Genomic DNA, 15,108 nt, shown 5'->3' with positions numbered 1-15,108 from the left:
AGCAACATGAACAAAAATGGATCGCCGTTCTTTTTTTTTTGGGCAAATACAAGTTGACACGCTCTCACGAGTATAATATTTATCACACACAAGGATTGTCCAGTTCCGAAGTTTGACAATTGGACATTCACATGAATGAAGCGGGAAAATAAAGTAACGAAAATCGCTCATATTCTCACACCGTGAACTTTTTCTCCATTGACATTGATTCCGTGCACGTCCGTATGCATTTAATATTGCTTTTCCTTTCTTCGATCTTGTTGAACAATGACTTGATCCTTTTTTTTTTGCAGTGGATGTTGAATGTGAAACAAAAAGAGATAATGATTGTACGATACAAAACAACAAATGTAATAATTATATTAACAACCACTAATTACAAACTGCAAATATAAAAAGTGAAGGCAAATTGTACACGAAAAATGATAAAGAATGAAGTACAAATTGTAAGCTGCCAAAGTTATTTAAAACGACAAAATATGTTTGCAATAAAAAATAAAAAATAAAAAATACAAATTTCAACTTGAAATAGAAAATAAATTATAACAATACTATAGGATGTGCAACGACAATCTAAGAAGTATAATATTTTCACAATAAATTATATTTGTTGCAAACAATAAATTACACTTCAAAGAGAAAAATGAATGTAAATCCTTAAACAGTAATTTTTGACCACTGGCACTATCGAGGAACCTTTTCATGTCAGCGGCGTCAACCGAAAATTGTCTTCTTTTTTTTTTACCCAGATATGTATGGATTGAAACACTCCCACGATAGAATATAATGTACAATCTTGAACCTACAAAAAATAAATTGCAAACTTTAACCACGACTTACTAATTGCAGAGTTAATGAAAATAGCAAAAATAAATTGTGATTGCAAACAACAAACAACATACGCAAGTTCAAACAAGATTTGCAAAATAAACTGAAAATTGCAAATAAAAACTGATTGCAAACATGTGTAGAAAGAGAAAATTAATCTAAAGTCCATTTTATGAGGATTAGGGTACAATGTAAACCTAATTGCTAGCAACAAAATTCACAACTCAAGAACGTCAACATACAACAAGCATTACATTACATAGTTACAAAGTGAAAATTAAAATTGCAAATAAATGTCTCTTGCAATAAACATGTTTCAAAGTGTAAAAAAAGTAGCTTAATAAAAACTGCTTAACTAAAAGTTAAAAGAAATTAATAGCAAATATTAATTGCAGATGAAAACAACAGTTCATCTTACAAATGTAGACGTGAACTGCAAACTGCTAATAAGAACTCCAATTAAGACCAAACATGAACTGCAAACAACCAAAAATAACTTCAATTATAATAGGGAATTGCAAAGTGCAAACTGCAATTAAAAAAAAACATAAACAGACTAATAACTTCAACAAACCCGGTAATTTACATATGATTTCTCGGGGATTCGAATTCATCATCCTCGTTCGCTGTCTGAAGAAAAAAAAACAGGTTTTTGATATTAGTATTGAAAAAATCGAACAATCATATGTACATGTAGTTAATAGGAGTATTGCTTACCGAGACTAAATTGTGTTTGAGCCATTGTAGAAATCACAAACAACATATGAAGAAACAGCAGACGATGTCTTCAAACAACAAACGATCTCCAAATAAAAAACGAGAAAAGAAAAAAAAAACTGATTTCACAACGTAAACAACAAATGAAATTTTGTGGATTGCAAATAACAGACTCCATGCGATTTTTGGTTAGGTTTGGTATTGATGAAATCGATGTTTTGGAGCGGTGAAATTTGATGAAATCAATTCTTGGGAGTGGTGGGATTTGAGATTGAAATTACGTGAAATTTTGGGATGGATTGATTAACTCTGCAAGGAGAAAAATATGGGATATTTATTTTGGAGATTTTTATTTCCATATATTGTTAGGGATATTTTTGACATATTAAAAATAATAAATTTACTAAAATTAAATTTTATTAGTTGGATTTATAGACATAAAATCTCTTATAGAAGGACCTATAGCAAATTGTCCTATAGTATTAATCTTAAGTATTCAAATATATTACTTTTTTAATATTACTTTTTTTTCAATAATATATTTTTTTAGTTTCTTCTCAATTTTTTATAATCTAATAATTATTAAATAATTATTAGATTGTTATGTATATTAGTTTTTCAATTTTAAAATATAAAATTATTGAATAATTATTAGATTGTTATGTTTATTAGTTTTTAAATTTTAAAATATAAAATTATTACCATTGAAGGGTAGGTGTTACAAATAATACTTTAAGGGTAAGTGTTACGAATACTATACTTCAAGTGTACAAAGTGTATCTAACGCTTATAATAATTCAAAACTTATTTCTAACTGTTAGAAACCATTAGTAATGCGTAAAGAAATTTTAATAATTAAAAAATAAATCAAAATTACGTTTAACAAATCATATACGATATATTTTTTATCTTTTCTTTTTATTATTCTTCTTCACAGCGCCTCTCTCTCTCCCCCACTCTCCCTTCTCCTCTCACTCACTTCACTCTCGCTCCATTAACTTCTTTATTTGAAAGTTCTGGGGGATCATTTTTGCTGTCATATGAAATTTTTTACACTATTATGCTAATAGAGTTGCTTTTCGTGACTAAATAATGTTTTTTTATAATATCAATTTTGATTTCTAGACATTGGTGGAAGTTTTCAACCCTTAGTTTCATTGAATTTGATTGAAGCTTTACCCAACTTGGAGTCCAGATCATCTATTCGATAAATGGGCTATTCAATTTTCAGGTATTATAATTTTATTATTGTTCCTCTCCCCATTACCCTAAATGTTAAATCATATTTGTGTTAATATAATTAATTTGATAATTTGTTATGAGAATATATTTTCTGGGTAGCTCATTCTTCCTATTATTTAGCAATGTTAATAAATCTTCGTTTTCTTATTTAATTCAATCTCACTTACCTTTGCTGCTCTATATGTGAAAATTTGTTACAAAAGATATATGCAACCAAACCACTAAATAAGAAGATCACACCAACAATCACTGTATATCTAATATATATATTTATCATTTTCGTCGAATCCAAATGAAAGCATCCATTAATCACTGTGAATTACTGTTTGAATTAAAAATTAATTCAAACAACATTTAACTACCCCTTAATCACAAAACACTCCTATGAATAAACACTCTTCTTAGCATATCAACTCATAGTGATACTCTTCTGAGAAAAAAATGAGTCTTTTTTTTTTTTTTTTTAATGTTATAATAAATAGATGTCTCCACGCTCTCAACCTACCATGTTTAATTCTATCATATTCTAAAGGGTTAAATACAGTTTACACCCCTAATGTATATACTCTATAACACTTACCTCTAAAGTATCATTTGTAACACTAACCCCCTCAAGGTCAATTTAATTTGTATTTTAAATCTTAATACCTAAAAATTTTGTTTTTTTATTTAAAATATTAACTAAAATAATAATTAAATTATACAACTAAAAATATCTGTTGAAAAATGCAATACTTAAAAATTTAAAAATATTATCTTGTACTGTTGGGTACATATTTAATGAATAACATCTAATTGTTATTGGACCAATTAATCGAATATATTCATATCGATAAATTTTAACAAATAAATACATAAATAATAGTAATATTAAGTATTTAAATTTATTTTAGTTCATTAATTTCTAAATTTTCATTCATTATTATACAATATATATTACTTTTTTTTTCCAATAATTTAATTTTAGTTACTTTTCAATTTTTATGATCCAATAATTATTAAATTATTATGTTTATTATGTTTTAAGTTTAAAACATAAAATATTTGATGTTGAGGGGAGTAAATGTTACAAATGATACTTTAAGGGGGCAAGTGTTACATAAGCTATATATATTCGGGGGTGCAAAATGTATTTAGTTAGCCCTATTATAAAAAACAAAATTTTATTTGTAGTGATTTTTGATTTTTTTTTTCTAGTGTGGCTTGACTTGTAGTTATCATTTGGTTGCTTCACATATTGCTCGAGGAAAAAGTCCTAGTATCAGACAGAATGTTGCAAACATTATCAACAACGTCGTATCAACTCGGTTGATTGTCGAGCTGGTCCTCTATGACACCTCTAGGAACAATCAACCTAGTTGATACAACGTTGTTGATAATGTTTGCAACATTATACTAGGATTGTTTCCTCAAATAACTTCTGGAGCAACAAAATGATCACTACATGTCAAGCCACACTAGGAAACAAAATTTCAAAAATTATTACAGATGCAATTTCTTTTTTAGAATCTGAAATGCTAAATCTCACACTAATTTTACCAAATCATGAACATAACTAAAAATATTTCTCTCTCTAAAATCTTCTCCTTTCCCACTCTTCTACTTGTTTCCTATTTTTTTCCACAAAATGACATACTAAAACCGTCCCAGCACTCCAAGTTCGAATTTGACAAAAATCTTCACATGTTCAAACTAAAATAAATTTGGAATTTTTTGAGGAAAAAATTCGAATTGATATAAATTTGAATAATTAAAAAGGCTTAATCAAATTGAATAAATATTAAATAAAACTGAACTCATTTTCTATGATTATTCATGTAAAAAAATAATGAATTTTTAGTGACTTGGATAAAATTATTTTAGAGAGAATACGAGTAGAGAGAATTTTTTTTTAATTTATGTTTGAGATTTAGTAAATTTTAGTGTTGGATTTAGCTCGCCTAAGGATTAAACATGGTCTTGAGGTTGAGTCGTGGATGCATCTATTTTCATCGGACTAAAATACCAAGACTCTTTATTCTTTTTTTTTTTTTTCCTTTACACTTTACTTTATCTTTTAATTGCTTTTGATAAAGAAATCGTCTTTACTTTTTTTTTTCTTTACATTTTTACTTTATCTTTTTTTTTTCCTTTATACTTTTACTTTATCTTTTTTATTATTACTTCATCTTTTTATTGCTTTCAAAAAGAGAAGGATCCCACGTATTGCAATTGCATCCACAACCACAATTTGAAGTCTTTTATGTTATTCTTGGAGAAGAGAGTTTTATATATTTTGATGTAAAATCCATGGTTCACGTAGATGTTTATATTGAGTTTTAAGAAATATAATTGTAAATTTATTCACCCTACATTTAATTAGCTAAACCGAAAAAAACAAAAAATTAGAATGAAACAAGCTGAGTTGGAAAAGTTTTCTATCAGAACATATGAATTTGAAATGAATCAATGTAAAGTTGTTCAATATAATGTTAAAGCACTTAGTGCACCATTAGCTTTATACTCATAGCTAACATTTGTGTCTAGCTATTATCATTTCTCAATATCAAAGCAATATGAAAGCAAGCATTAAACAACTAAGTCACCGTTAGCTTTGTACTCAGGGGCGTACCCATGCCTATGGCTGGGTTGGCCCCCGCCCCCAAGTTTTTTTTAAGCTGTTTTTTTTTTTTGTATTTATGTATTAGTTAATGCACTTTCGCCCCCCCTCCCCCCTCCCCTCCAAATTTTAATTTTGTACACCTTAGTCCGCAAAAACAAAAAAAAAAGATCCTCTCTTAAATTAACCTTATATTTCAGCCCCCACGAAAACCCCCTGTTCCGAATTGTACTTGTATATATTTGGATTCCATATATAGTTTTCTTTTATTAAACACATTGTTCAATCGAAACATATAATCAGTTGAAATTATAGAGTAACAAACACCGGTTGATCCACCATTTTCAAAGACGGAGTTCACCTCACCTTCAAAAAGAAAAATCACACTATTTAATAGCATATTAATTAATTTACACCATTTTTAGGATACTAGAACTAAAATTTACTAATGATATAAGAGCTTATTGCATTTACTACCCCTGTGAGAATCGCAACTGCGCATTTTCCCCTGTCATAAAAAAAATAGCAAATACCCTCTGTATCTATTAATCAAAGGCGAAAATCCGAATCGTCGCAAATCGTGTATCTCACTTGTCGGTTCTGCGATTTTTCTTCGTTTTTGCTGTGTGAAATGACATAATTGCCTCCAACATTTTTTTAATAAATTTTAATATATATTTTTTGCATTTTTTTCGATTTAAATTTATTAAATTATAAATATTTACAAAGCAATATTTGGTACTTACAAAAATATGAAATAATGAAATACATAATATTTTATAAATATTATATGTTTTTTGTTGAAAATTACAATTCACTCCCCAAACTTATTTGATTGAGTTTTTCAAAACTTCAATTTAGTCCCCTAGTTTTTTGCAGAAACCCCCCAAGGTACTTCGGTCCTTTTACAACCGCTCAATGGAGAAAGTTTAAATGGGTCGAGTATGCTATCTAAAAATAAATATATGGGGATTTTTGCTAATTTTTTTATGACAGAGGGAAAACGCGCAGTTGCGGTTTTCGCATGGATAGTAAATACAATAAACTCAATGATATAAATACAAGAAAAGCAAAAAAGAATCCATAGAAAAATCAAATGTATCCATTAATCAAAACCCATATTAAATTCAACAAATTAAACAAATATTCGTATATAAATGAGATGCCAACAGAATCTCATCTATGAGACAAAAATTGTTTGAAATTAATCAACATATTGCTCCAAGCCCAATCTATAACTTGTGGTTCACAACTCGTTCTTGTTCCGTAGATATTCGTATATAAACGAGCGCATGTACATACGTTTCTTTATATCTTATAAGCAAAGTTGATTGAACCTAGTATTTGCTTCCGATCCCTGGTTGCATAATATAACATTATATGCATGGTGACAGGCACACACTATCTTGGCAACGAAACGGGGCCTAGGAGCATTGGAAAGTCAGTTAAGGAAAAAGACAAAACTAAGTATGATTCATTGGAAAACTTAAGCTAGAATTTGAAATAGCATATCTATTCTTTATATAATATTCCATATATACCAACAAGTAAGAAGTTATATATTAGCAACTAGACATGGCCACGGTGCGGGTCGGGTCCGGGTCTGGGTCGGACCCGTCGGGTCCGGGTCCGACTTTTCGGGGACCCGAAACCGACCCGCGGGGAGGCGGGTCCGGGTCTGGGTCCACCCGGGTCCATCCGGGTCCGGGTCGGGTCCGGGTCCACCTGGTTTTTCAATATTTTTTTTTATAAGAAAGGAAAAAAACTTATATTGAAACTTGAAAAAACATGAGATTAACTTTAAATACAAAATAAAAAAAATGACTTTAAACACTAAACAAATTTAGAAAAAAATGAAACGATTAAGACTTTGAGACATAAACTAAATAAAATTAAAGTTGTGAAGATTGAATTATGGGTATTTATAAGTGAAAGTAATAAGTGAGAAATTTTTCAAAATTTTAAAATTAAAAAAATATCAAAATTCAATCTTTCTTTTAAATTAAATTGTATTTTTTTATATTTTTCAAAATTAAATATATATATGCATTTGTTACTAGTCGAGATTTGTTATTTTGATAATAGTCAACATGACAATTAATAATATATAAATATTAATAAGTTCCTGTCAACAATTGATGTTAATCGATTTAAATTTGTTACTAGTCGAGATTTATATTTTTAAATAATCATCTTATGATAAGATACGCAATAATATTAATAAGTTCTTGTCAACAATTGAGGTTAATCGATTTAAATTAATTGAAATGAGTTATAATCTATTTTTTTAAATAAACATATTATTTTATTTTTCATTCGATTTTTTGACACTGTCGATTTTAATAACATAAGTGAATTTGTAATAAGTCAACACATTTGTTTATATATTGAATTGATTCAATACTTTATATTTTCAATAGTGGAGATTAAATTGATATAGTAATTAATAATAGATGTTTTGATGTATTGAACCGTGATTCTATATATCTTTTTAAAAGTTTCTTATATTGCATTTGTTAATTATTTAATAATAATTAATATGAGAAATTTTTCGTAATTTCAAAATTAAAAAAAAATCAAAATTCAATCTTTCTTTTAAATTAAATCGTAATTATTTATATATGCATTTGTTATTAGGAGAGATTTTTAAATATATATGTATTTGTTATAAGGGGAGATTTTTAATATTAAAGATAATGAACCTGACAATTAACTAATGTTATAGTTATTTTATAGTATTATTTATAGGGGTAATATGCTAAGAGTCCCTCAACATAAACCTAATTTGAAGTGGATGACAACCTCAAATAAAATATATTAACTAAATCCTTTGTTCAAAATAAAATTTGACCCACATCCTTTTATTTTTGTTTAACCCGAAAATACCCTTAATATAAATAATCATAAATTAGGTTTTACTCTCATTAATCTCTTTCCCGTCTTTCTTTTCCAGCCACCCCACTCCCGTCGTTTTCTCTCTTCTTTTGAATCGTTCCAACTTTCACCCCTTTCTCTACTTTTCTCATATTTTTGCAGACTGAGGATTTTGGTGCCATCGAAATTGGAGGACCCAATCCAGATCTGCCATGGAGTGTTAGAGAAGGTTGAAGGAGGAGATGCGAAGATCTGGAAATTTCGAGGTCTTTGGAGACTTCGGCGGTGATGCGGCAGAGCAGGCGGCGGATGTAGAAGGGAGCAACGGAGGTGGCAATGACGGCGGTGGTCGTGTTTATAGAGGTGATGTTATGGTGGGGATGACCATTGGAGACGGTGGTTGAGATTAGATCGACGGTGGATGGTGGTTGTGTTAATCTAGGGTTTTTTTCCGACGCTAGGATTTTGGTTGACGGCTAGGGTTTTGTTCATAGGAGTTGGCGGCGGCTGCTAGGGTTTGGCGACGGCCGAGAGGTTGTTTTGCTGCTAGGGTTTGGAATAATACGCCGTAGTAAACCATAGTACGCTGTAGTGTATCATAGTATACCAGTATATTATAGTACACCAGTATATCATAGTATATCGTAGTATATCATAGTCTACTATAGTATTGACAGCAAATAAAATTAAAAAAATACGTAAATTAAATCAAAAAAAATGAAAAACATATTTGTTTGTAATTTTCAGTATTATATAGAAAAAAAGAATTTTATTTTTTTTACAAATAGTGTAAGAAATGCTAAAATGTTGAAAGAAAAAAAAAACGTCTTTTCTGCAAAAAAAATATGAAAATATTTGATGAAAAATGAAAATATTAGATGCAAACTAAAAAGATGATAAATGCACTTTGAATTTTACTTAATGCATAATTCGAATTTGTGAGTGGAGGGGTATTTTCGGAATGAATTTTATAAAGGATGTGTAGCAAATGTTTAGTTAAACTTGTCATTTAGTTCTAATAAGTTTTGTCACTAGGGACTTATATCTTAAGGCCCCTTATTTATAAGGGTTAATGAGACAAAACCCCCTTATTAAGAAAAATATTAGAACTAACCACCCCTCATTATTTTTAATAAGTCAAACCCCCTCCATTAGTATCATACCAATACTACCCTCACATTTTGTATTAGAAATCAGCCCCCCCACCATCTCTACCTAAACTACGGGATTCATAACAAATATTCATGGGAAAAAAATCTCTCCCCCCTAAATCACGGCAATATATAGAATATCATCCCAATAATTCGCTAAAATCTACCCATGATCTATGGCCTTCGGTGGAACCCTAGTTTTCTTCATTTGTTGGAAAAAAATTCACAAATGTGTGAATCGAGGAGAAGCAGACACAAAAATATGGTGAAATCAAAAAAATCGAATAAAGGTAGGCTGCTATGAAATCCGTTTTTCCTACAACATATAATTAGATTTCTCTGTTTTATGTCATAATACGACATATTTCCATTTTTGTTTTTTTTTTCAATTTCAGCGACTATGAAGACTGCAAAAATGGTTGATTATTCAAAAATGGAGTTTGTAAACAAGCTTGTTTTTTAGATCTACATATCTATGGTCGCACTATTTGTTGACTCATAAATATTTGTTTCGTATGAAATTTGTTTTATCAGAGTCCACAACAAAGAAGAGATCATTGTTGTCGAAAAACTTAAAAAATTACGGTCATACACTCAGAGTTAACTATAAAATCGGATAGTTCACTATATTTTTTCCAGAGTCAACTATAAAAATTAGATAGTTAACTATAATTTTTACGATGTCAACTATAAAAAAATGGTAGTTAACTATATTGTTGCCAGAGTCAACTATAAAATCGGATAGTTCACTATATTTTTTCCAGAGTCAACTATAAAAATTAGATAGTTAACTATAATTTTTACGATGTCAACTATAAAAAATTGGTAGTTAACAATATTGTTGCCAGAGTTCTACAAAAATTGGATAGTCAACTACAATTGTTCCGATGTCAACTATAAAAAATTGGTAATCAACTATAGTTTTCCATTAATTCACTATATTATATTTCAATTTAAGATACTATGGTGTTATAAAATGAGATGAGATGTAGAAGAAAAGATAAAGTATTGAGAAGATATAGAGAAACTAAAGAGAAAAAATGAAACAGACGAGAATAGAGGAAATGAGGGAAGAGAAAGGAGAGAGAGAGAAGAGAGAGAGAGGAGAGAGAAGAGAGGAAATTGTGGAAGAGAGAGAAGATAGGAGAGAGGAGAGAGAAGAGAGGAAATTGTGGAAGAGAGAGAAGAGAGGAGAGAGGAGAGAGAAGAGAGGAAATTGTGTAAGAGAGAGAAGAGAGGAGAGAGGAGAGAGAAGAAAAATAATAAATGACAACACGTCAAAAAGGACGGTTGAGAAAAGAGGGGGGGAGAGAGAGAAAGAGTGGGGGAAGAAAGGACAAAATTGGAATAATAAACACGTGAGGGGGGTCTCACAATTCCTAATGTTAATTTTAGATTTCTTTACAAATGGTAAATATTAAAATGGGCCTGGACTCTATTATTTTGTGTATTGAGGGGGTTATCCCTCATTTTCCCTATTTATAATTATATATTTATAGTTAAGATTAATATTGCAATAACTAACGAAGTTGCATTTTTGGTGATTATTTCATTAAAAATCCAGGTGGACCCGATGGGCCCTCGTGTCCGGGTCTCGGGTCCAAGAAGTCTGGACCCGAAACCGACCCGTGGCATATCTAGGGGTTAAAGTCGGATGGATCGGATCGGAATTAGCATTTTTGGAAAATTTCCAAAAAAATTCGGAAGCACAAAATCAATTCCAAATCCAAATCCAAAATTTTCGGAATCTAAAAATTCATTCCAATTCCAAAAGGCCCGGAAATTTTGGAATTTCGGAAAAAAATCGAAAATCACATAAGCTTTAAAATTTCAAAACTTAGCCGAAAATTTCTAAAATTTTCATAATTTTTCAAAAATAAGAGCATCCACGTCGATAAAAGTAAAACTAATAACTGCTAAATTCAGTTCAAAAAAATAAATAAAAACAAACACAACATAATATCCAATAAAACTTCTAATAACAATTCATTATGTCAAAATCCTGAAACAAAACTTATAGGTTTATTTTTCAGAAAATAAGTATTATATAATATATACTATTTATAGGTGTATTTTTCGGAAAAAAATCGGAATTTTTCGGAATTAATTTCGGAACTAAATCGGATCGGAAATCGGAAATTCCAAATTTATTTTATATAATTCCAATTTCAATCCAAGAAAATCGGAAAATTTTGGAAATCATAATCTCGGAAGTCGGAATGAAAAAAGTTGTTCCAAAATCGGAACTTTTCAGATCGGAACCGGCGAAAATTGGAAAATCCGTTCCAACTTGCACCCCTACCCATGTCTATCAGCAACCCGTAGGCCGTAGCAATAAAACCCGACAATTCTTCCAAAAGAAAAGGAGAGACAAGAAAAAAAGTAAAAGTTAGAAAAAGAAAAAGAAAAAGAAAAAAGATAAAGATAAAGATAAAGAAAAAGATAAAGAAAAAGAAAAAGAAAAATTCAATCAGTTTGTATATTATGTATATATATTAATACTATATAAGAGCCGTCCTATTTTACTCTCCATGCAAGGTATTTGATAATCGTGATTATGTTCTTGTTTGTTGATTAAATTATAGCTGTTTCAGGCATCTTAGGCCCCCTTTCTCTATAGAAAACTCCTCAATTGAGGGACACAATTGGCAACGGAGAATTTCGAGATTTGATAATTCCCCAACAATAGAGATGGTCTTCAAAAACTTGCAATCAGAAAGAACCAATGTCCGGAGATATTTCAGCATCTGTATGCTTTGTGGTAGTGAGCTCAATGAAGTACAACTAATTGACGAAGTTTTGGAAATTCCAACCCTCTAGGAGATTGAGCTTACTACCACAAAGCATACAGATGCTGAAATATCTCCGGACATTGGTTCATTCTGATTGCAAGTCTTTGAAGAACATCTCCATTGTTGGGGAATTATCAAATCTCGAAATTCTCCGTTGCCAATTGTGTCCCTCTATTGAGGAGAGGGGACTAAGATGCCTGAAACAACTAGAATTTACATTATGTAGTAAGCTAAAGAGAATAAAATCGGGAGTGATCGCAGGGCTCATCGAATAAGAGGAGTTTCAATTCTTGTCCAATCTAACCACCCTTCAAATCAACGTTATAAGTTGTAATTTAGTTGGGCAAGATTTTAATCTTCCAAGAAATATTGTAAGTTACGATATCAGAATCGGAAATATTGTAAATATTGTAAGTTTCAATGAATAGGGTTCGTCGCTATATTTTATGCTCTTGAAACGATTATTATCAATGTCATAGTCGTAGTTTCTTCATTATTATTCAATGTTTTCGGATATCTCTATGATAGAAAATGAATTGTTATGTTTTCTTATATAATTAGGATGATGGAAAATTTCTTATATTGCTGACGAGCCCAAGACGATGAATCAGAATAACCTAATCAAGATTGGAAAAGTATTTAATTTTTTCTAATTATATTTTGGGATTTGGTGTATGACTCTTTGTAAAATTCTGGAATTACATATCCGTTATCTCACAAAAAATAGTTGAAGAAAATAAGCTCTTGATTATTAGCTGCAGATAGTGAAGCCTTGGTATGTGCTAGCTGCAAGTTAACACTAATTTTATGTGGGGGCATTTTCGAAATTAGAAAATGAGAGAACAAAATAAAGAGTTGTTATATTTGGATGTTGGAATTCGTTGCAATGTTTGGAAGCGTTTTGATAGACTTATTTTTATTTCATATGGGTAAATATATTTTGACGGATAATTTGAGAATGAATAAACTTCAGTTATATTTTGGAAGGAGATTTAAAAAAAAAAAAAGTGTAGCAGTTAATAATATCTATTAGTGTTCAAAAAATGTATCTTAGAATAATAATTTGTCAAACATAAAGATGTTTTATTCGCTATTCTGTAATTTGAGAAACTGAACAAACACGATTTTGTTTGAAGAAAACAATTGGAACAAAACAAATTGGTACTAAATTACATATACTTTTCGTTGTCATCTTATTTTCTATATAAGTTTCACATTTTATAAATAGAATATTATTTATCAAACAATAAAAATACTAACATATAATGTCATCTATATAGGCAAATAACATTTTATTAGAAAACTCTTCGAATATAAACAAATTATAAAATGTATAAGAGCTTAGACGCACTTCTAAATTGTTTTAAGTATAAAGTATGCAATTACATAAGATCAAAATATTGCCCAAAGTTAATTAATTATTCTTGTAAGAAATTGTATTAAAATATCTAAGAAAAAAATAATAAAGCACAAAAAATAATACGAAAATTAACACGAGACGTGCAACGCACGTTCGTCTTTCTAGTATATAATTAAAAAATAAAAGGCTCAGTTTCTTTTTCTTTATACTTCTACATTAGTTATTTTATTGATTTCCACAGATAAGAGGATCCCACGAGTCTTTTTGCCCAGTTTTGAAACATCAGTTTGCGATTTGCTACAATAATCTTATTTCTCAACCAACTTTTACTTTATTTTTATTTATTGCTTTTCAAAAAGCGGAGGATCCCACAAGTCTTTATGTTGTTTTTTTGAGCTGGAACAAATTATTGTTCAGTTTTGACATCTCGGTTTTCAATGTGCCAAAACTCGAAGATTTGATGAGCAAAAATCGTGCAAAACGAACACTTATCAAACCTAAAATCAAAAAATAGCATACGTCTTAAGATATTCGACTTTTCTGCCGACCAAAATATTAGATAGACTCAAGAATACGTAATCAAACAATAAGCACAATCATCGAGGTTTTGAGTAGAAATGTGGACGAAAAGTAAGTTTTGATTCTGAAATTCAAAAACTCGAATTGGGCATAAGTAGGTCTATTTATTCAATAGAAAAATGACAACAACAATTTTTTTTGGTGATTTTCATCACAACTTTTTCTTTTTTCTTTTTTTTTTTTGAAATGGGAATAATCGTGACTCGTGCAAGGTTCGATACCACTGTGTTATCTCTCTGACCCATGTATCGAACTTTAGTCTAGGAAACCCCCAAGCTAGTTAGCTCAAGAGACTAGGCGACGAAATGCACCCTACGGATTAAGAAATGCACCCTACGGATTAAGCTCGAGTCAGAGAGGCTGGGAAATCAGAGCGTGAATCACGACAATACCATTTTTTTATAACAAAATAACATAAAAAAATCACGTAAATACCATTTATTTAACTTTTAACCAACAACTCGAATCGTGAAAACATAATTCAATTCTAACTCACCCCCAAACATCAGAATATTACACCCCTCAGAAAAGTGCGCTCATGCGTAATCGGAAAGAATTCGAAAGGCTCTCAAAACAAGTTGCAGAAAGGTAGTCGGAAAGTTCATCTATTAATTGCCAGTTATGCACAACTTCAATTTTAAAATCAACTAGCCAGTCTACTAATCCATTAATTGCTTTGCTTCAATAGAATCTGGAAATGCAACTACACTCGATCCTAAATGATATGGATGTGACGAACATAAAATCCACTATCTACGTAGCACTAGATACGTGATAGGTTAAGTACAACGAAGAAGAACGAGGGGAAAAGAAAGATGTCGATGCGGCGGCGATTGGCGGCGGCGCGACGGCTGGTGGCGGAGGTAGGGTTTCGGGTGCAAGGTGGGAAGCTAATGGAGGGAGAGAAGCTAGGGTTTCATGCTTGTCTTGTGTGTCTTTCACAAGATATATAAAATCATATTTATA

General features: G+C 30.3%; 1 long non-coding RNA gene across 1 annotated transcript in view; it reads left to right on the top strand.

Annotated features, from left to right (window-relative positions):
* Nucleotides 1-12,878, top strand: part of LOC148767383 (uncharacterized) — a 57,607-nt gene extending 44,729 nt beyond the window's left edge. Inside the window, exon 2 of the long non-coding RNA XR_016033786.1 lies at nucleotides 11,950-12,878. This is a non-coding gene — a long non-coding RNA (uncharacterized LOC148767383). The remainder of the gene's footprint in view (nucleotides 1-11,949) is intronic.
* The last annotated feature ends 2,230 nt before the right edge of the window (nucleotides 12,879-15,108 follow it).

Source organism: Erythranthe guttata, chromosome 10, assembly GCF_056151865.1.
Source record: "Erythranthe guttata isolate IM_541 chromosome 10, IM_541, whole genome shotgun sequence".
In the NCBI taxonomy this organism is placed as follows: Eukaryota; Viridiplantae; Streptophyta; class Magnoliopsida; order Lamiales; family Phrymaceae; genus Erythranthe; species Erythranthe guttata.
The sequence above is the reverse complement of the archived record's forward strand: the minus strand, read 5'-3'. Positions and strand labels throughout refer to the sequence as shown.